Here is a 20,779-nt window from a genome sequence, read left to right as displayed (position 1 = left end):
CGACTCGTTGAAGTTTTTTTTTTATATAATGGAGGTAGTTGAGAATTTTCGTAATTAGGTCCCGGTGATAGCGGTCCTTGGAGTGAACGGTTTGTTGTTAGGACAATAAAGCGGGGGTTTAATTTCCGCCGAAGAGTGTCAGGTTTGTTGAAAAAGCCGGTCGACTTCGTTGCAGTCAGCGTGGCCCAGTAACGAACTAGTCAAATTGAATAAGCCCGAAGTGAACTAATTGAAACGGTACGCGAGAAGGGAGGAACTCTTCGAGCATGTCGTAAATTAATTCCGCAGCTCACAGGCAGCTCAGAAATCTCAGTGAGCATGGTAATGACAAGTTATAAACCGCCAATGTCGTCTGCAACCGCACAGGCCTGGGTAAACATGACAAGACAGAGTTTAATTAAGTCCCAAAACCATCATTGTTTTAGAGTCGGTCGTAATTATACATGTACTTGCACCTCCGGGTCGAAATTGAGTCCTCGGACAGGTCCTCCGGAACTTGATTGCCGTCTGTTGACTTTCGGCCGCTGATGAAACGGAAACGGATGTGTTTATCGGGTCTTCGTTTGCATAGGAAACGGACCGCAGGAATTATTGAGGAATTAATTAGGGCAGATCTACATCCACACGGCCGCAGATCGTGGTTTTTGTTTTGGCGTGGCTCTCAAAAGTCAATCGGAAGCAACGATCCGTCTCAGAAGTTCATGGTAAAGCTATTTAATCCCTGAATTGCCGCCGACTTGAATTCTATTCCAGGATGGTAATTAGGTTCCCCACAAAACCAAGTTTGTTGTTCAAGATCTAGTCGAGTTTACTTGACGTGTCGCTGCAACTTCTGCACCCATTACTGACTTCCCATTGTGTAATTGCTATTCTTATTAAATTACTTGAGCTCGTAATGGTTGCTATTGTCTGCACGTGACAGAAAATAATTGCCTGTTTATGAAGTATGAACTATTCGACGGTTTAGAGTTGCCTCATCCTCCGAAACGTTCCGGGATTTGTATTCATCGGAGCGTGAGCATTGGCCAATTATCACGCCGACGTTACAAAGAAATTTCAGACGTGATTGAAACATCTCCGCCGTATTGAAAGGGTAATCGCGTTTTTGCACGACCAAGAGGTTAATTCATTTTTCTTTACTAAAATGTTCCGTAAAATTCCGCTCCCACTGCGATACCATAATTCGCGATGGTAGTTCCTCAAAGATTACAGGGAGAAATTCAATCAAGAAATTTTCGTTGCCTCGTCGGAGGAAAGCGGTCCTTAAATTTAGTCGATCCAAGATCCGATATTTACTTCTACATCTGGCTCTTCAATAATATGCTAATTTTCCTGAGTCGATTTAGGCATATCAATCAGATCCGATGTGACCTTTAGCATTGGCGTTTTATTACTCCGGCTCTAAATCCTCCCGCGCCACTCGTCCCACCGACAATAATGACAGCAGCGCCCCTAAAAATAACAACAACTCCACAGGCACCCATCTTCTCCTATTACGAACGAGGTCGATAATATAATAATAAAGTTCTGGGGTTCGGTTTTGACGAAGGACCCATCATTTAACCGAATTTCGATTCCCGAGTGCAATCCTCGCAACTATCCCGAGATAAAGTATCGATTCCTCGGTGCACCTACTCCATACTCGCAATTTATTCCTTTCGAAAATTCCAACCTCCCCGATTCTTCCGCACCTTAAATTTAAAGTTGGCAGCGGCGCGGATGAGGAAAGAATAAATAAAATTTTCCTTCTTGTGATCATTTTTCAAGTTTAACGTCAAAATTGTCTTGTGGAAACTGGCTGACCTGTGTCCCGTTCCCCAAATTGAATTCCGAACTTGGAAGAGTTCGGTTCGTACGTTTTTGATTTCGTTACGCGGTTCGTCGGACGCACGATCGAACTGGGATGGCGCACAATTTACGCCTCAAAGATCGCCATCTACACGCGCTCCTCGGATATTCAATTTCTTTCACGCGTTCGTACACGTAAATTCCACGTCGGATGCCAGACAGGAAATCCTCGGCCGGACAATCCCGGACCTGCGAGGGCTGGAGCTGATGCGGGTTTCGGCAACCGGCCGAGATTTACTGCATTTTTGTTCAGCACGAGAGGATCGAGAGATTTCAAGAAAGCACAGCCATCAGCAGTCTTATCGGTGGGTGTTTTTGGACCCTGGAAATTTATATCGGAGGGTAATTGGAAGCCGGCGATAGCGTCCAAAGTTTAATGAGTCTGCTGGAATATAAGCTGACAAGTCGTCTGCCGGCAGACGCGGTCACCGTGTTTTTTATTGTTTTAAATATAGTGGCGCTACGGGTCGAAGACGGGTGGCTACAGAAGAGAAAAGCTGTCATCTTTTAATTTGATAAGGTAGCTTTAATTTAATAGTGTGTTCGCGGAGTATCGTTAGTTGAAGTGGTCGACGGTGTCCAGACTCGGTTAGTCCTACTCGTGTACGAAGAAGCAAAATCGATTCGGGTGACTTCAAGAGGAAGCTTAGATGATCAGCCACTTGTAGAAGACAAGAAAACTCTTTTGTTAAAATTAAATAACGTTTTCGTTGTATCGGATCTGGGAGACAATTTTCTGTATTGCCATCGTTAATTCCTTACTAGAAGTCTTTCGAGGTTAAGATGGTCCGATGAAGCTACGAAAATTCCAGTAACAATAACAACAATAATAAGTCTCCAATCCGCTTGCGACGTAGATACAAAATCTCCTTAACTGAGGCCCTCCACACTTGGACGCATTTTGCTCATTTCCCATAAATTTAAATAGCAAGTATCAATTCGTTTGTTGAGTACTCACTATGAAGTCCGGCCTCAGTTACCTCTGACGAGCCGCCACTGTCGGAAAATTGATAAGATCTTTTTCATCGGCAGAACACCAATGTTCAGTAAAGCATAAGATATCGGGTGCACTGATGCTCGCATATAGAAATGCTTCTATCTCTAGGGTATTATTTTTTATTGATTGTATGTTCTGATGTAACTATACACGCATACTCAAAGTCCTGGTTGGTGTTATTTAAATATATTTTTATTACAAAGATCATTGTGAAGATGTCCTTTGGTGAATGAAGATTGGTTAAAGACTCTTCTGTAGTCTAACACAGTTTCTTGCTGATTTACCCATATCGTGTGCGTCAGATCCTACACCAGATAGAATCTTTTAGTCTAGCCATACGCAAGATCAAAGCGCACTTTTGTAAATTGGCGTATGTAGGTACAAATCCATCAAAACCAACACAGCTTTGTTATGCACCCTTCGCCCCGTTAAAATATCTAAACTCCAGACCCACAACAGCCCTCAGATTTAAGAGCCGGGGCAGCTCCCATCAAACGCGCTTCAGCCCCTGCACAATGCGAATCGATTGATGTCGGAGTCGTCATCAGGTAGGGCCATTTCGAGTGCGAATATTAATTCCGCAGTGGCATCAGGTAGTGACGTCGGTTTTAATGACTAAATCTGTATGGTGCAGGATGTTTATGGACGTCGGAGTGCGACGCGTCCTGGACATATTTAACGAGCGGATCGCGATGGGGTTGCGGCGGAGAGAGCGACTGCGGCGGCCATCTGTCACAAAGTGTGGTGGCGCTTGATGTATGCACGTGTTCGTGGCTGCTCCAGCCACCATTGCATCCCTTCGCCCTCCTACCTTGATGAATCGCCATCAATATGTGCTAATGTCTACCGGTGCCAAGGGAGTCTGCATACTCGAAGGGTTGCCACCAAACGCCATTTGGCGTCATAACAAAAGATGAATTACCGCCACTCGGCTGCCGGCTTGTTTCGCAAATAGACTCTTTTTCGGGATCAACGCCTGACTCTTTAATGGAGCCCAGAGGAGCGAATTAAATCGGACAAGCTCAATCGGCGGGGCCAGCGGTCGCAACATGGACGGTCGGGGCCAGGGTCGACCTCGTTTATGGACTCAAAGACTTAAATTACCGACCCAATTGCGATTTTCTCCTTACTAATTGACATCTAGAGCAAGAAATATTCTTAGAAAAAGTCTGGAAGTAAAATCGCCAACGCAAGTGCGCTGAAACCGTCACCTGGTAAGGGTTGGCCCCCCGTCGTAACAGAGCTAAATTACCGCGAGCCAAGGAGAGTATTCGCAAACGGAGCTCTTTTTCGGGTTCGACGCTTCAATCTTTAATGACGCGTCGGAAGGGCCCCGGCCTTGTTGCGGCACGAAGGCCGATGAAATTAAGCCGGAGTTCGCCCCCTGACCGCCATAATGACGTCGGTGGTCACCGGATCGACCCTCCGAATGCCTCAACTAAAGGCTGCGATCCGAAAGAGCGATGCTCTCTGATCTTCGCACGAGAAAGGTACTAACCTATTTAACGATGCTCTCGTTCTGGCAAGGGAAATGGGATGTACTATATCATGTTTAGCTCACGAGGCCGTGTAGTCCCTTAATTCGGGAGATATTCGGTTACAAGCGTACTCGTGTCTCCGAATGTGCTCTCTAATGAACATCGTCGCCTGGATACCTGCTGTCCTGTCTCCGTGAAATTACAAGACCTCCAGGAGACCGTGCGGCGAGACGGAACTCCCACGTCGTCACACTCCACGCACATATCAAACGTCAGTTCTACGCTAATCGCGGAATCTGAATCCGAATTTCTGATTAAGTTTATATTTGCCGTAGATTCGGATGAATTTCAATTTTCTGCTATGTACTTTCGCGTAAAGCTCGCTCGTTGTGATACGAATCACTTTCTGTTTTTTTCGTGTCGCCGCCTCGTAACTCCGTGTCTATTGCAATTACAAATCCAATTTTCAGCGTGTACACAGCAAAACTGTTAAGCCAGGCCGGATATCCAGATCGCAGGATTTAGACGGAGAGAGAGGACGGAAGGACGATGACTGCACCTGTTCACTTTCACGATCACAATACCTCGTTAAAATACTAGTCCCGTCTGGCCGCTTCCACAGAAAAATCGGCTGGAACTTCGAGTTTCAAAATGTCCTGGTTGACAAGACATCCGAAGAAATCCTTAATGTTGAGACAAACTCCACTTGCGCAGCGTCCGAAAAACCCGTCAATCGGCTCAGTCCGTTGTTCATTCCGCAACTAGCATTGAAATGCAAAACTGTTCCGTTCCAGTAAGTTGGAACAACTTAACAGTGGCAAGCTGTGACAGAAGAAGAGACTTGATTGAACGGTTTAGCCGGAGATGTTCGACCCGAGCCCTCGCACGTCACTCACCCTGACATGGACTCGCATTGTATGCACATCGTAATCTCATCCTAACAAATCACTTCTTTGTACTAGTTGCACGCCACCATCGATGGAAACAATGAGGATTTCCAGTGCATCCGGGATTTTCACTTCGGTTCGGTTAATAGCGACTTGTGTGTTTATGAAAATAAATAACCAGAGTTGTCTGGAGATGTTAAATACTGATACGGGCTGCAAGAAATCCAGCGGAATGGAGACGGATGGCGGCGGTAAGTCAGCATGATGCACAGTGCAACTGTGTTACGCAGATAAGGTGAGGATAGATTTAAAGGCTGCTCGACCGTAAGATCACTGACAAATATAGAAAATAGAAGAGTGGGGGATTTAGAATGACCTGGAAGTAATAGGTGGTGGTATCAGACCTCCGCACGAAAAGGGGTAAGCCGAGAAAAAGCTCCCTTTGTCCGTGCGGCCAACCAGAGGACGCGGGTTTGATTTACAGACCTTAGGCGGACGCCGGTTCCCGCCACTGTAGCCAAAATTTCAACAAACGCAAACAAGGAATTAAAGATTGTAATCGAGAAAACTGAAGGCCTACGACTGTCTACGTTAATCCGAAAAGAATGAGTGAAACACTGCGGTTGGGTAAAAAATCAAGGCGGTTTCATAGATCACAAATACAGGAAAACGCAGTGAAAGATGTGTCGGATTAAAAATAAGACGGAACTGGTAACCAAGTTACTAAACTTGCTAAGCTGCGATTTTTATATTTTCGCGGTCCGCTGTGTTTGCTGTGTTCGTTGTCTTGCGATACAATAGTTTATAAACCCTCGCCGCAAATGGCAGAAATCCACCGAATCGGCTGCTGAGGGAATATCGCCATGTTAAGAGTAATTTGGCGACGCCTCGCTGCGGTTTGTCTTTGAGTTAAGTCTGCGGCAATTTGAGTAGATTTAATAACGTTTGAAATGTACAAATTCGATATTTCTGCTTGGCGATGAGTTAAAAGCTCGGCATAACTTTTAAAGTATTAGGGCAAAGCACTCAAAAAGGCGCGTTGTCTATATTGAAAAGTTTCCGAATGTAAATTATTAAGACTTTTATAAATTTCCAATGTTCCTTTGGTAATGCGTCTTTACGTCCGGACCATTTCGTTCCGCCGATTGCTCAAACAATACCGGCTGCTCGGTAAAGTTGAGCGCGATTGCTACTTTTGTATGAGCCATAAACCATGCAGAATGAATCGAATTTGGCAAAAGAGTTGGCTTGTCTTCTATCTTTAATGGAGACTTTAAAGAGTCAACTCTTAAAAGTCGCCGCCAATGGCGACCTCTCCGGAAGCTCAGCGAGTGCCAAAGTTCACATGAATTTTGCAGACAACAATAGATTATTTTTTGCTCTCTTTATTTAAAGTCTTGATGAAGCCACTTTTGCTCCGCATTACAGGCTGTAAATTTTCACCGCATTTTGCCTTTGTTCACTATTGTCTCTCGGATGCATAAGGAGAGGATTTATTTGCTAGCATGTCTTCTTTTAGACGGAATTTGCCCTTATGGACCTCAGCAGTCACGGGAATAAAGGCGGCGAACACAATCAACTAAACTAGATCTGCAAATTTGAATAACCTAATAAGGCGTATGGTTGTCACTTCCAGGACTTGCTTTGCGAGATAACTTTTATATTGAGTTAGCACCGTCAGATTGTTTTTTCTGGCGCAACAACATTCTCTGATTATTTTCTTACGAGATTACCAAAATAATTCTCTAAAGCGGCGCTCCCTCTTTCCATATTCCTTCAACGACGCTCTCATTACAACTTATCCTCCACATGCTGGATGCTCAAACCGTACCGATCGCCTTCTGACGTTACCTAATGGTATTGTTATTATCAAACACCCGGCAATAACAGAGATGCTACCGGCTTTATTGCCCCATAACTAACAGAATAATCCTTCTCCTGCACAAGCTATATACTTTTCTACCTTCAGATCGCACTACTTTTCTACTGTAACGTCTTAGAACTGTCCTGCATCGAAACACACGATCCCGGCGCTCCCATTGCTACGAAATTTGCGACGTACTAAAAAAATATAGTTTATTGCTCCATTCCATAAATATAGATGTAACGATCCAACACTGATCATTCCTCGAAGCGTTACATATATATTTAAAGCCAATACATTTTCAGGACATAGTGTTTCAATTACTTGCTAAAGCTAGGTGGCGCCCTGGTCCACCACCCATTATCGACCCCTCGTTTGTTTCGCGACGAATTTGTCCAAAATAAGCACGAGAGGCCCTTCACCCGTAATTTTTTCGTCGTTTTGGCCAATCAATCACGCTCATCCTCCAGATTTTATTCGGATGTTATAAATCCCGTTCCACTTACAAGTACATTATTTAAAATCCTCCGCATCTGTCGCTATAATTATGTGCCCCTTGATGATACCAGATGCTTGATGTATCCGAAACCGAAGCGCCCCCCTCCCGCTGTACAAATATGGAAGCGCTGAAAAAATCGCGCCTGTCGATAAAAATTTCAGCCTTATCAGTTTTTATTGAATTCCTCTGTTGGAATATTTCGCCGCTCTTGTGTCATCAGCGTACCTGAAAATTCGTTCTATTATGGCCAGCGTTTTTAATAATTGTAAAACCGATAATGACATTTTAAATTGGAAATATGTCGCTCCTGACACAGGAAATTATCAATATAATGTGATAATTTCTAAATCGGCTTCCATCCAGCGTCACCCTCGCTCGGCACAGAGATAACGCTGCGTGTGATGGCCATTCAAATTTGAATTATTGAGAGGTGACACTGTGTTGTTATTGACATGTGCAAATCGCTTGATCTTTATCAATCATATTCCGAGCGGTTTTTTAGATTGTGTGCAAGTCTAGGCGAATTAGTGGGATTAGCTCGTGGGAAGTAGATTCGAGTGTTCATTGAAATGCTTTTTTGAACGAAACGTGAAAAACGTACGAGGGAGACATTTGTCAGTGTTGCACCGCATTTAAATATTTACATTGTTTTGTATTATTTGGTCTTTCACGGCTGCTTCTCCATAATATAAATATGAGAGGCGCCACAACGGGAAAACTAAATAAGAGGATAAGCGAATGTTATTTTCACGGGTCTGTATCATAATAGTATGTAAATTATTGTTTAACAAACACTTTATCAAAACGGGCTTTAACGCTAAGAGTGTGAGAAGGATTATTATATGTTAAATGCAAGATTAAGATAGCTGGGGCTTTCGGCTCCTTTTTTATTTAAATCGGGAGATCTAGACCACTCCGCAACTGTTTCCTTTGTACGGTATTTAAAGAAGTGCAACAACTTTATTCAAATGAAGTTTTTTCTTGTTTACCTTCGATTAGTACACTATTAATTTCCATAAAAATAGAATATTCACGTGTTGTAGACATAGCGATATCGATATTGACATTTCAGATTAAAGCGACAAAATCCACCAGATGTTATTTTTATTACCTCAATTATGACGATAAACAACCAATTGTTGTGACATTTTGTACTACAAATTTGCTGACGTTTTCCGTCGGTTATTAGAAACTTCTCAGCTCAGACTAAATTCCCCGATTCGTTCCGCGTAAATCGTGCCACCATCCACAGGCCTGCATTCTGGTTAATAAAAGTGAAGAGTTGCTCCCAGCGTGCGGAATGTGCGAAAGCAAGCCTTGCCCCTCGAAGAATGCGCAGGGGCCGCCATTAGCCATCAATTATTCCGCTTAATGGCGGCCCAGCAGTCCCATATTGGATTTTGTCAACCCGAAACCTTAATTTTGGGCAAGTGCACGCATGGGGACGGTCACATCGAATGCAATAATTATGAGCGGCCTCCGTTCTGGTTATCTGGTCTACCAAACTACCGTAAAATCAAGCCCGGCCATAATTCGATGCCGTCAGGTAAACACGCCACCGTTGGTCCCTCCAAGACGTTGCCTTAATTATCCCGCAAGAATCGAAAGCGAGGGCAGCGGCGCCTCGTCGACCAGAGAACAACGCCAACTTAAACAACACCCTGTGCCCGCAGTTCCGCCCGAAGTCGTGCGAATGGGTGACGCGGAGGTGTTGCATACGGGAACGAGTGTGACTTTTGGGTCGCTGGGCGCCGCGGCGGTCTTCAGCAAATATTTACGCCCACCGTCACTGGGCTTTAGACAAAGGGTGGTTCCGGATTACACGAAGCGATCTGGCTGTTTTTATTATGCCGACGAGGCCTCCGACGATTGCTTTGTCGCAGATGGCGGCCGTTCGCTGACTGAATGGTTCATTGATTGAACTTTACGAAGGAGTTCCGGTTACCTCGCTGCAAATCCAGGAGCGAATTAGGGTTTGTTCAATAAAAAATCTGGCGGAGCCGGATTCGGAGAGACATGATAAATCAAAAGGAGAATTTGGGTGTTTTATTCGATTGGTTATAATACTCGGGTGACGCTAATTTCACATTGGTGGGTTTGATTAAAGACCATGGATACTCTTACAATTCTTAATCAGACCTTGGATCCTGACTAACTCTAATACCACTAATACCTATATTTTTATATTGTAGGGGTCATAAAACGTCGAGAAAAAATAAAAAACCGAGTCGCCCGGTTAACAACTAGTTTAACCAAGAACTGGTGTTATTTAATTTTTGTTAGATCTTGGACGGCAGCTTTAAGATTTGGTCACGACTATTCGACAAAAGTTGTAAAGCGTAGCGGTATACTTCGGCAAGTATCTATATAAATAAAGCGGTATAAATTCCCTGGTCAAAACCTCCCGTAGCGACATTCCGAACCGGGAAACTTTTCCCTTCAATGGCACAAAAGATCGCCGGCCGACAAAGAAACTATTCCTCACAAACTACCATTATGACCGCACCGACCATTAAATGTGTTCGAAATGGAGGAAAAACAAACGATTGTGGCAAAAGTAAGTTTTATAAATGTACTGGAACTTAACAACGCGAAATCGACTCGGGAGGCGAAACGAGAAATAATCCGAAGAGACGTAGGTTACCCATCAGTGTCCCAAACTTGAGATTTAGTAGCAGCAACTTCTAATACAATTTCATGAGAGATTGCGATGTTTCGGAAGTTTCTGGACCTGGCGTCCACTGCGACCGTGTGTTTACGACTCGATTTCTTTTTAACAGTGTTGTGTTATTAGTTTGTTGAAACGCTAGAGAGGAAGGCATTTATACTGCGGCTTTAATCCAGAACTGCATGCTCTCCGTTGAAAGGGAGATAAAATAAATGTGTCCGCACAGCATTAATGTCGACATGGTAATGAATGCGTTGTTAAATGTTTTCTTAATTGGCTACCATTATCTGTAAGCTGATATGCTTTAATTCCAGGATGAACGCCAAATGTTGCCGCGTCGAGTGATTCGTTCGGGGAGTGTACACGATTTATCGCCGTATAAAACACAAACTCGAACAGCACAGAACCGAATTACAGCGCAAAAATGCAGCGGTTGTTGAGACACGTGTTGTCGAACCAATAGAAACGATAAGTTCGGTGATTCTGGAACAGATAAAAGAGCATTCACTAGTCTAATAGAACCTATATCTTTGTAACGACTTTCTTCAAATGGAAAACAGATTGACGACACTCTATCTCTTGTCGGAGCGATTAGACACAAAACAGAAGCTTTACTAACGCCGTTATAAAACCTTCAACAACTCTGGTGTCCTAGTTATACTTGAAAATGTAACTTACACAACCTACACTTATGAAAATTTTCCCAAACGTCTAACCCGCAATTAATTTTAATTATTTATTGCGCGCGGAGACCTACTTAAGCTCTACAATTAATCCGAGTTTTCTTGAAATCGTTTTAAAATCTACCACTTGAGCGATAAATCACTTGTTCACTACGCATCTACCTAAAGAAGCACTGTTATTACGTCCTATAAAAACGTTGTTTTTGTTTTATGATCCCTACTCCCCAGACATTAAAATGCAGCATGGTAGAACATAATGAACCAAATAACTTGAATAAGTAATGAAGACGATCGTATGTCAATTTCGACCCTAAAATGGAACGCTTATATTACGAAACTCATTGTGTGGGGGATGTAAAAAAAAATGTATAGAGCACGTTACACGAATGTATCATAAACTAGTTAGGAGCAAGCTGGCGCGAGCAACTTTCGAATTAATTAAGAAACTGAACGTTTGCCGGTTCATGTATTAATTAAAAATGCTGCGAAGCTACCTAGGTCACATGTTACACGCCATTTTGTGAATACAACAGTCAATTACGAAATGCAGAATTAACTGTACCGTCTGAATATTATACTACATGTTTGTTTAGAAATTACTTTGTGTGCTGGCCACAATTTAATTTAGTTTCAAAAGTTAAACAAACCGACTACCGCACGGGGGTAAATTAAGAACAGGCGACATGTGTCACAATAGCAACTTCATTAAGAGTTCCAGTTTTAGCTATTTATTTTTGTGACTCAATCTGGGACGCGAGGAAGACAGCTTTTCACAAAGCGCCGCCCGAGAAAAATATCTTTTGTTTTTGAAGCTAAGCACGACGTTGTTGCTAAATTCGTCAATGGTGGACAAATTAGTGAAACATCGAGGGCGTTTTTGACGCGATGAATATTTTAGCTGCTGATAAAGTTCTATTAGATTTTAGCTAAATAAACAATTTAGAGTGTCATGCAGCTTGATCGACGTTTGACTGCTGCGACCCGAATTTTCAGGGTTCAAAAAATAAAACGTTAATCAGTGATTTCTGGATTTCGTTAAATTCAGAACATCGAATTCGGTTGTGTATTGTTATTGTACAACGATTATATTAGTTATCATTTAATATACGTATGGTTAATTTTTATGTCGTGAGTGTACTCTAAGGAAGGATTGTAACCGTTCCATTGGACGACTGGCTACTTGAATATTTCTGTCTGCCTGTCCGTCTGTTTGTCCGTCTCTCAGTGTGCGTCTGTTTGCCGTTTTTTTATTAGACAGATAATCTCACAAACTAGTGGACCGATTGTTGTCAAATTTTATATGTATATTAGGAATATCGTGTAGATAGTAAAAATCTAACCAAAATTTGGAAAAACGTCCCCACCAACAATAGAAAAATTCGGTAATTGGAAAATCGAAAAATTAATAAACTGTAAAAATTGCAAAATTATAAAATTGAAAAATCGAATAATGGTAAAATTGAAAAATTACAAAATCGTTAAATTGAAAAATTACGTTGAAAAATCAAGAAAATGAAACATCTAAAAATTTATTTTGAGAAATCGAAAATTTGAAAAATTGAGACATTAGAAAAACTGATAATTGAAAAATAGAAAACCGGACAATTGGGAAATCGAAAAATTGTAAAAATATAACACTGAAAAATCAGAAAATTGCAAAATTTTAAAACTGAAAAACCGATCCAAAGTTAAAATAAACTTAAAGTAAATATAGAGAAACATGCTACATATATGTTTTAAGCGAGCGTTTGCATTTCCAAAATTTTGAGATGACGTCATCAATTTTTTGGGAGGAATAAACAGATATATTATTATTAAACATTTACCGTGATTACGATAAATTTAAAACGCCTACAAAATTTCAGAAAATCGTTTCTACAGGTATAAAATTAAACTACAAGAAGTTATTGTACAACTTTGATTTTTTTTCCAACGGACCGATTGTTCTCAAAATCTAAAAAAAAATTGGAAAAACATCCCCACCAACGTCATCTCCAAAATTTAATTAATTCTCAGACCTGGTAATTGATTCGTTTAATCTAGGGAGATGAATATATAGAAAGGTGACATTTTTGAGTTAAAAACATGTTTTTTTCATTCATTCAAATTTAAAGACATAACCTCCAAACTGATGTTTTCCAATCTTTTCGAAATCTTTCGAATTCTCTTAAATTCCCTTGAATTATGTCCAATTCTTTCCGAATCCTCTCGGATTGTTTTCGTCTTCTCACGTATTGTTCAATAATTTTTGTAATCTTTCCTCGGGTTTTTTGACATTCTTTTCGGATTGTTTCGAGTTTCCTACAATTATTTTCCAGACTCTCGAATTTTTTCGTATTTCCTCGTATTTTTTCCAAATTTTCTCATATTCTTTGAGTTTCTTTCAGATTGTCTCGAATTCAGTTTTGTTTTCTCGGATTTCTCCCTATTCCTTCGTATTCTTTCGGATTCTCTTCTATTCTCCCGAATTCCATTAATTTAGTTTAATATATAATTGTAAAATATAAATGGGAGATTCCGTTATAAATAAATAAATAAATTCCTTTGGATTCTCTCTTATTTTTTCGGATTCTTCCGGATTCTCACTTCTCTTTTTATAAATTGGTCGGATTTTTTCTTATTGTTTGGATTCTTTTCGGATTCTTTTGGATTCTTCCGGCTTCTTGCAGAAACCTCGGATTCTCTCGAATTTCTTCGTATTCTCTCGTATTTTTAGGATCATCTCGGATTTTTTTTCCGAATTCTCTCATATTTTTTCGAATTTTCTGGGATTTTTTCAAATTCACTTTCATTCTCTCGGATTCTTTCGGATTCTTTTAGATTTTTTCGTATTCTTTCGGATTCTTCCTGATTCTCTTCTGTCCTCCCGAATTCTCTTGGATTATTTTCATATCTTCTCCAATTTCTTCATATTTCCTCGGAGTTTTGCCAAATTCTCTCATATTCTTTCGGTTCCGCTGGTATTCTCTGGAATTCAGTTTTGTTCTCTCTGATTCGTCCAGATTTTCTTCTGTTCTCCCGAATTACCTTGGATCCTCTAAGAATATTTTGGGTTCGTTCGTATTCTTCAGGTCTCTCTCGGACTCTTTCGAATTTGCTTGGGATTCCCTCCAATTTTTCGTATTCTCCCGTACTTTTTCGAATTATCTTGGATTTCTTCGAAGTATCTCGGATTTTTTTGTATTAAGCTCGGATTTTTTTGTACTATCTGGGATTCTCTAGTATTTTTCCGTATTTTCTCGTTTTTTCCGAATTCTCCCATATGCTTTCGAATTCTCTGGGATTTTCCCAAATTGACTTTCATTCTCTCGGATTTTTTCGTATTCTATTGAATTTTTTCGTATTCTCTCGTATTTTTTTAGGATACTTTCGGACCCTCTCGATTTTTTTCGTATTTGGTCGTATTTTTTCCAAATTTTCTACTATTCTTTCGGTTTCTTTTGGATTATCTCGAATTCAGTTTTGTTTTCTCGGATTTCTCCCTATTCCCTCCTATTCTTTCGGATTCTCTTCTATTCTCCCGAATTCCGTTCATTTAGTTTTATAATTGTTAAATATAAATGGGAGATTCCGTTATAAACAAATAAATTAAATTCCTTTAGATTCTCTCTTATTTTTTCGGATTCATCTCGATTCTCACTTCTCTTCTTGTAAATTGGTCAGATTTTCTCTTATTATTTGGATTCTTTTCGTATTCTTTCAGATACTTCCGGCTTCTCGCAGATCCTCAAAGAATATTTTGGAGTCTTTAGTAATCTCTCGGATTCTCTTGAATTTCTTCGTATTCTCTCGTATTTTTCGGATTATTTAGGACTTTTGACGAACTGTCCCATATTCTTCCGAATTCTCTGGGATTCTCTCAAATTCACTTTCACTCTCTCGGCTTCTTTCGGACCCCTTCGAATTTTTTGTATTTTGTCGCATTTTTTTCGAATTCTCTCATATCCTTTCGGATTCTTTAAGGTTCTCTCGAATTCACTTTGATTCTCTCAGTTTTTTTCGGATTCTCTGTGATTTTTTGTATTCTCCCGTATTTTTTCGAATTATCTTGGATTCTTCTGGATTCTCTTTTATCCTCCCGAATTCCCTTGAATTGTCTCATATTTTTTCGGGCTCTTCCGGATTCTGTAAGGTTCTCTCGGATTCACTCGAATTTTTTCGAATTCTTCCGAATTCTCTTAAATTCCCTTGAATTCTATCAGATTCTTTCCGAATCCTCTCGGATTGTTTTCGTATTCCCACGCATTCTTCAGTAATTTTTGTAATGTCTCCTAGGGTTTTTTCACATTGTTTTCGGATTCTTTCGAGTTTCCTACAATTATTTTCGTATTTTCTCGAATGTCTTCCAAATTTTCTCATATTTTTTCGGTTTCTTTCGGATTGTCTCGAATTCAGATTTGTTTTTTGGATATCTCCCTATTCCCTTGTATTCTTCCGGATTCTTCCCGATTTTCTTCTATTCTCCCGAATTCCGTTCATTTACTTTAATAATTGTAAAATATAAATGGGAGATTCCGTTATAAATAAATAAATATATTCCTTTGGATTCTCTCTTATTTTTTCGGATTCTTCCGGATTCTCACTTCTCTTCTTATAAATTGGTCGTATTTTTTCTTATTGTGTGGATTCTTTTCGTATTCTTTCGTATTCTTCCGACTTCTCGTAGATTCCCAAAGAATATTTTAGATTCTTTAGTAATCTCTCGGATTCTCTTGAATTTCTTCGTATTCTCTCGTATTTTCCGGATTATCTCGGATTTTTTCTGAATTCTGTCATATTTTTTCGAATTCTAGGGATTCTCTCAAATTCACTTTCATTCTCTCGGATTCTTTCAGACCCTCGAGAATTTTTTCGTATTTGGTCGTATTATTTTTTCGAATTCTCTCAGATTTTTTTCGGATTCTCTGGGATTTTTTCGTATTCCCTCGTATTCTTTCGGATTCTTCCAGATTTTCTTGTGTTCTCCCGAATTTTTTTTCATATCCTCTCAATTTTTTCCAAACTCTCTCGAATTTCTTCATATTTCCTCGGAGTTTTTCCAAATTCTCTCATATTCTTTCGGTTTTTCTGGGATTCTCTCGAATTCCGTTTTGTTCTCTCGTTTTTTTTTTCGTATTTCCTCGGATTCTTGGGGGTTTTCCTCTATTCTCCCGAATTGCCTTGGATTTCTGATATTTTTTTCGGATTCTTGCAGATTCTCGCAGATCATCTAAGAATATTTTGGATTCGCTCGTATTCTTCAGGTCTCTCTCGGACTCTTTCGAATTTGCTTGGGATTCCTCCCAATTTTTCGTATTCTCCCGTATTTTTTCGAATTCTCTCGGATTTTTTTGTAATATCTCGATTTTTTTTTATTAATCTCGGAATTTTTTGTATTATCTGAGACATTTGACGAACTGTCTCATATTCTTTCGGATTCTCTGGGATTCTTTAAAATTCGCATTCATTCTCTTGGATTTTTTCGTATTCTATTGAATGTTTTGGTATTCTGTCGGATTTTTTGGGATTCCCTCGGACCTTCTCAAATTTTTTCGTATTTGGTCGTATTTTTTCCGCTTTCTCTCATATCATTCTGGATTTTTTGAGGTCTCTCGAATATATAGATATACTTTGATTCTGTCTTTACTTTATAGAGATTATCACAAAACGGAAATCACAAAATCAAATTTTATAATATTTTCAAGAAATGGGATTTATAGGACTGCACTTCCAGGCCGAAGGAATTTTTGTCGAAATAATTTTCAAACATTTTTTTGAAAATTATTTAACCTCGGTGATTCCTGTTCTCTTTTTTTTAATATGAAACCTTGTCGACGGTGCATATTTTCTTTTTTTTTAAGAGTATGAAACCTCGGGGGTTCCTACTATCTCTTTTGTTTTTAAATATAAAACCTTTCCAGGTCCCCCAACTGTCTTTTTTAAAGAATTTCCGAAATTACTGGACTGATCATTGTAAAGATTTGGACGTCATCTTGAAATTTTCGTAGTAAATCTTATTTCAGTAGAATAAAACAACTTCGTTCTATACCTGTTTTAACTTTGACCATGAAGGTTTTTGGTTAAAAAAATAAAATTTTGTAATACTATTCAATTTAGATACCTACTGCAAAACCGGTTAATTTTGACGTCGGAAGGATAGTAAGTGTATTATAAGTACAGAGATCGTGTGAGTGTGCCTTTAGTCCGTATGGGTGTCCTGTGGGGGCCCTTGACTTTAAAATATTTTTATAACGAACACATGACGCGCCAGATGCACCCCTATCTCGAAAACAGTTAATAATTCCCATCACAATATAGTTGGAAATTGATTGGAAATGACGTCAGCTTGTTTCTGAATGGCGGGTTTCGTCTCAACCCTTCAACTGTCACAGACGACCGTATCATTATCTTTGACATATCCGTACCATTTCCGTCTGGCCCGAAATAGCCGGTTCGGAAAAAGTCGCGTGTTCGCCTCAACCAAAAACCAAATTAATTAATAGTCAAAATATGCGCGAAGGCGATAAATTCCCTCGCGAATTTGTCTCGTCGCAATAAATTCGCATTTACAACATTCACATAATCTCGAGAATATTAATTGGACACTTCGTTATCGACGGACGTCATGAATTTATAGGACCGCTTATTCGAACCGGTGAATTTTTATTCGCAATTTGCTTATCTGTACAAAGCTTTTATTGTTCAATAAAACATTCCACAATTCGCGTGTCTTATTTGGGCTCGACTCTGTTATTTTATGATTGAGTGCGTGGTGATAGCCCATGATAGTCGAAATGGTTTCATGGCGTGCTCCACACATGCGTAAACACCAAGCGAAATTACAAAATTTCCTTGATATTTTCGGGAGAATTCATAAACTACGTGTTAGCACGAATGGGGCGATAATAATTTATGTTGTTTTATCAACTCATAAATGTGATGGAGAAAGCTCACTTTACACGTTTATCAAACCGTACACACCTGCACAGGTAAATAATACAACTTTGTTGCGATAACGCCGATTTCGTGAGATAATCAACGGCCAAATTGCGGGAAGTCACCCAAGAGCCGGTGCAACGGCCTGGGACGCACGAGAGGGAACTTTTCCAATTTAACAAATGCAACCACCGACGCGAATTAGGCGATTACGTAATTTAGGCCTTATCGAAGAAAAAATTTTTTTCTAGTTGCGTCTGCGAACACATCGCTCATTTCCTTCACAACGTAATAGCGTGAATTTTTTCAGTTTCGTTGTGCGAGTTATTCGTCTCGATAAGAACTCGGCTCACACAGCGTGAAAATTCAAATAGGCTGCCCTCTGCACGTTTCCGTCGCGAGAAAAGCCATTCGTCTAAGCCGGCATAAATTAAAAAAATATTCAGATTGTTTACTTTCGTCGGAACAAAGCGGCCAACCGCAGCAATTTCCCCAAACTATTTGCACGCAAATTCATAATAGCCCGTGTTGTTGGCGATACTGTATCGCCGACAAAATCTACAATTTATGTTTCTGATAAAAGGCCTTTTGGCTTTACATTTCCCATATCCTCTCGACGAAAATAATCTCGAACATAATTTATTGACGAAATAACACAGCCCGTGATTGTTTCGTTTGTGTGACTGGCATAAAAGTGGGAATTTCGCTGGCGGCGAGTAAATTAAAGTCGTTCGAATTTGTTTCGAATGTGCTTCGGAGGGGGGAAATTACTTTGATGAAGTTGGCTGCAATGAATTCAGATGTTTAAATTGAAACGTAATTTTTTTTAATTGATGGACTTATTTATCGGCCGTAATTAAATAAAATCGGCATGATCTACTTTGGGACTATAATTTATTTCCTGTTGAAAGTAAACGCGTTCGCTTCGGGCTCACTTTACCTTTCGAACGCGATTTGTACGTGCATTTAGAATTTAATGGTGATTTAATGGATACTCGCACAACAAAATCCATTATTTAAAATAAAAACTAAGCGCTGGAAAATGGAGCGACGCTCCAGCCGCGCATGAAATCAAAAGTCATTTACCGCTGATGGTAATGTAAAAATTATTTGTCATGAAGAGTAGGCAAGAAAAAAGGACAGACTTTACGAAAGTGCACAATAGCTAACAACGTTATGAATAAGTGATGAACGTAAAAGTACACACTAATCTATTCCTTTGCGTTCGACTGGATTGCGGGTGCTGGTAGAAACCCTCGCCGCTGTAAACACAACACTTATATAATAGGTGTTTTTCTGTTTTATACCCTTGGTAACTTTCCACGCTTGAATAATTCCGTCTTCCATCAGATTTTTCGTATGCAAATAGCCACAACGGCCCATAATATTATTAAGTACGGCATACATTATTAAACGTCGGCAAATTAAATGCTACCATTGTTTTACATTTAGTTTTCTGGTTTACATGTGAATTATGATAAAAGAAATCTCATGGCTTAACGCAATTAAAGCGGACTAATGTAAATATACAGTCGCCCGAGTGTTTCCCCGAACCCTCACCCAGGGTAGCTTCCACGGCTACCGTACTGACCGACTTGTGTGTCCACAAAGCTGATATGCAAATTCCCTCACGCATGTCCATGCAAATTCAGAAAATGAAATTTATTCCGTTATTACGTTTGGTAAACACCACTTGCCAAATATTAAAATTTCATTCTCTCCGATATACGGACTGCTCTTTTATTTACAGTCCTGTACACAAATATCCGGTTTAATCAATTTCAGTTCTAATTAAATCGTCTCTAGAAATGAAAGAATTCATCGCGCCAAAGGATTTCGTGTTGGTTCAGTGACGGACGTTCGATAAAATTACACACGGATTTTTCTTTCGGACGCTAAATTCATAAATCACGCGAAGCGGAATTTTTTAAATTGTGCCTCGTTCCCTCGAAAAATTAAAATCTCAGTCGTAAATATGGTTTCATCAGAAAGTAACTTAATCTGATCGTAAATAAAATAAATCGAGATGTGTACAATTCCCGACATTGTTAATTATGCTGCATACCGACGAGAAACCATAAATTGTGCCCACGGACGCGGACGAGGCGCAAGGTGTGGGACAAATAGAAAATTCTTGACCGGCTAGTGTCAGGCGCAATTTTAGAGCAGTTCTCTATCAAAACACCACGATTACGACGGTTCAAAACCGTTTGGTTTTAAAGCGGTTCTAAGACAGTTTTAAGGCGGTTTTTCTGGGAATAAAGTTCAAGCTTGAAGAGCACTTAGAGCAAGGTAGTTTTAATAATAATAGCAATAATAGTTTATTTTTCCAACCCAAAAACAGCAACCATATTCGAGTTTTGACCTAAAGAATACAGTATATCAAATTTTGACACACTCCGTGGTGCCAAAATGTTTCTAGTTCCTATATAGTTATAAAGCCTAAGGTTTGAAAAGCTGACTTTAAAACAGTATCAATGTGGTTAGTTTTCCTTGGTCATCATCAAGCACTTGGTGATATTTAGATACAACAGGTTCGCTCTACACCAATTATAAAGAAAGGTTAACATAATTTCACATGGTCAGCAAAAAGACGTTTTTGAGACTTAATCGCTGCACCATTGATAAATATGAGGAAAAGCAGGAGACCCAAGTTAGAACCTTGCGGGACTCCTAACTTAAGTACTATACCGGATGTCTGGAAAATGTCGGATTAACTCTCCACTGTGTTCTTAACAATCAACTGGTGAGTATGGGAAAATAGTAAGAAAATTCCTTCTCACATTTTGGTGGAGTTATGATTTTAAAATTGACCATTTTGCTACGATGTTTGACGTATCAAAAATTGTCAAAATTTTCAAAACTCTACGTTTAAAATGTTGGCAGTTAATTTTAGATCCCCTGGTGTTTTTTTTTAAAGGGTGTTTTGTTGCTGGATGA

The 20,779-nt window shown here is 39.7% G+C and overlaps 1 protein-coding gene across 2 annotated transcripts in view; it reads right to left on the bottom strand.

Annotated features, from left to right (window-relative positions):
* LOC135127253 (semaphorin-2A) overlaps positions 1–20,779 on the bottom strand; it is a 917,845-nt gene that overhangs the window by 98,204 nt on the left and 798,862 nt on the right. The window lies entirely within an intron of this gene.

The sequence above is a fragment of the Zophobas morio genome, unplaced genomic scaffold (genome assembly GCF_036711695.1).
Source record: "Zophobas morio isolate AGI-343-1 ecotype UQ-CSIRO unplaced genomic scaffold, CSIRO_AGI_Zmor_V1 ptg000011l, whole genome shotgun sequence".
In the NCBI taxonomy this organism is placed as follows: domain Eukaryota; kingdom Metazoa; phylum Arthropoda; class Insecta; order Coleoptera; family Tenebrionidae; genus Zophobas; species Zophobas morio.
This window is presented reverse-complemented; position numbering and strand designations above follow the sequence as displayed.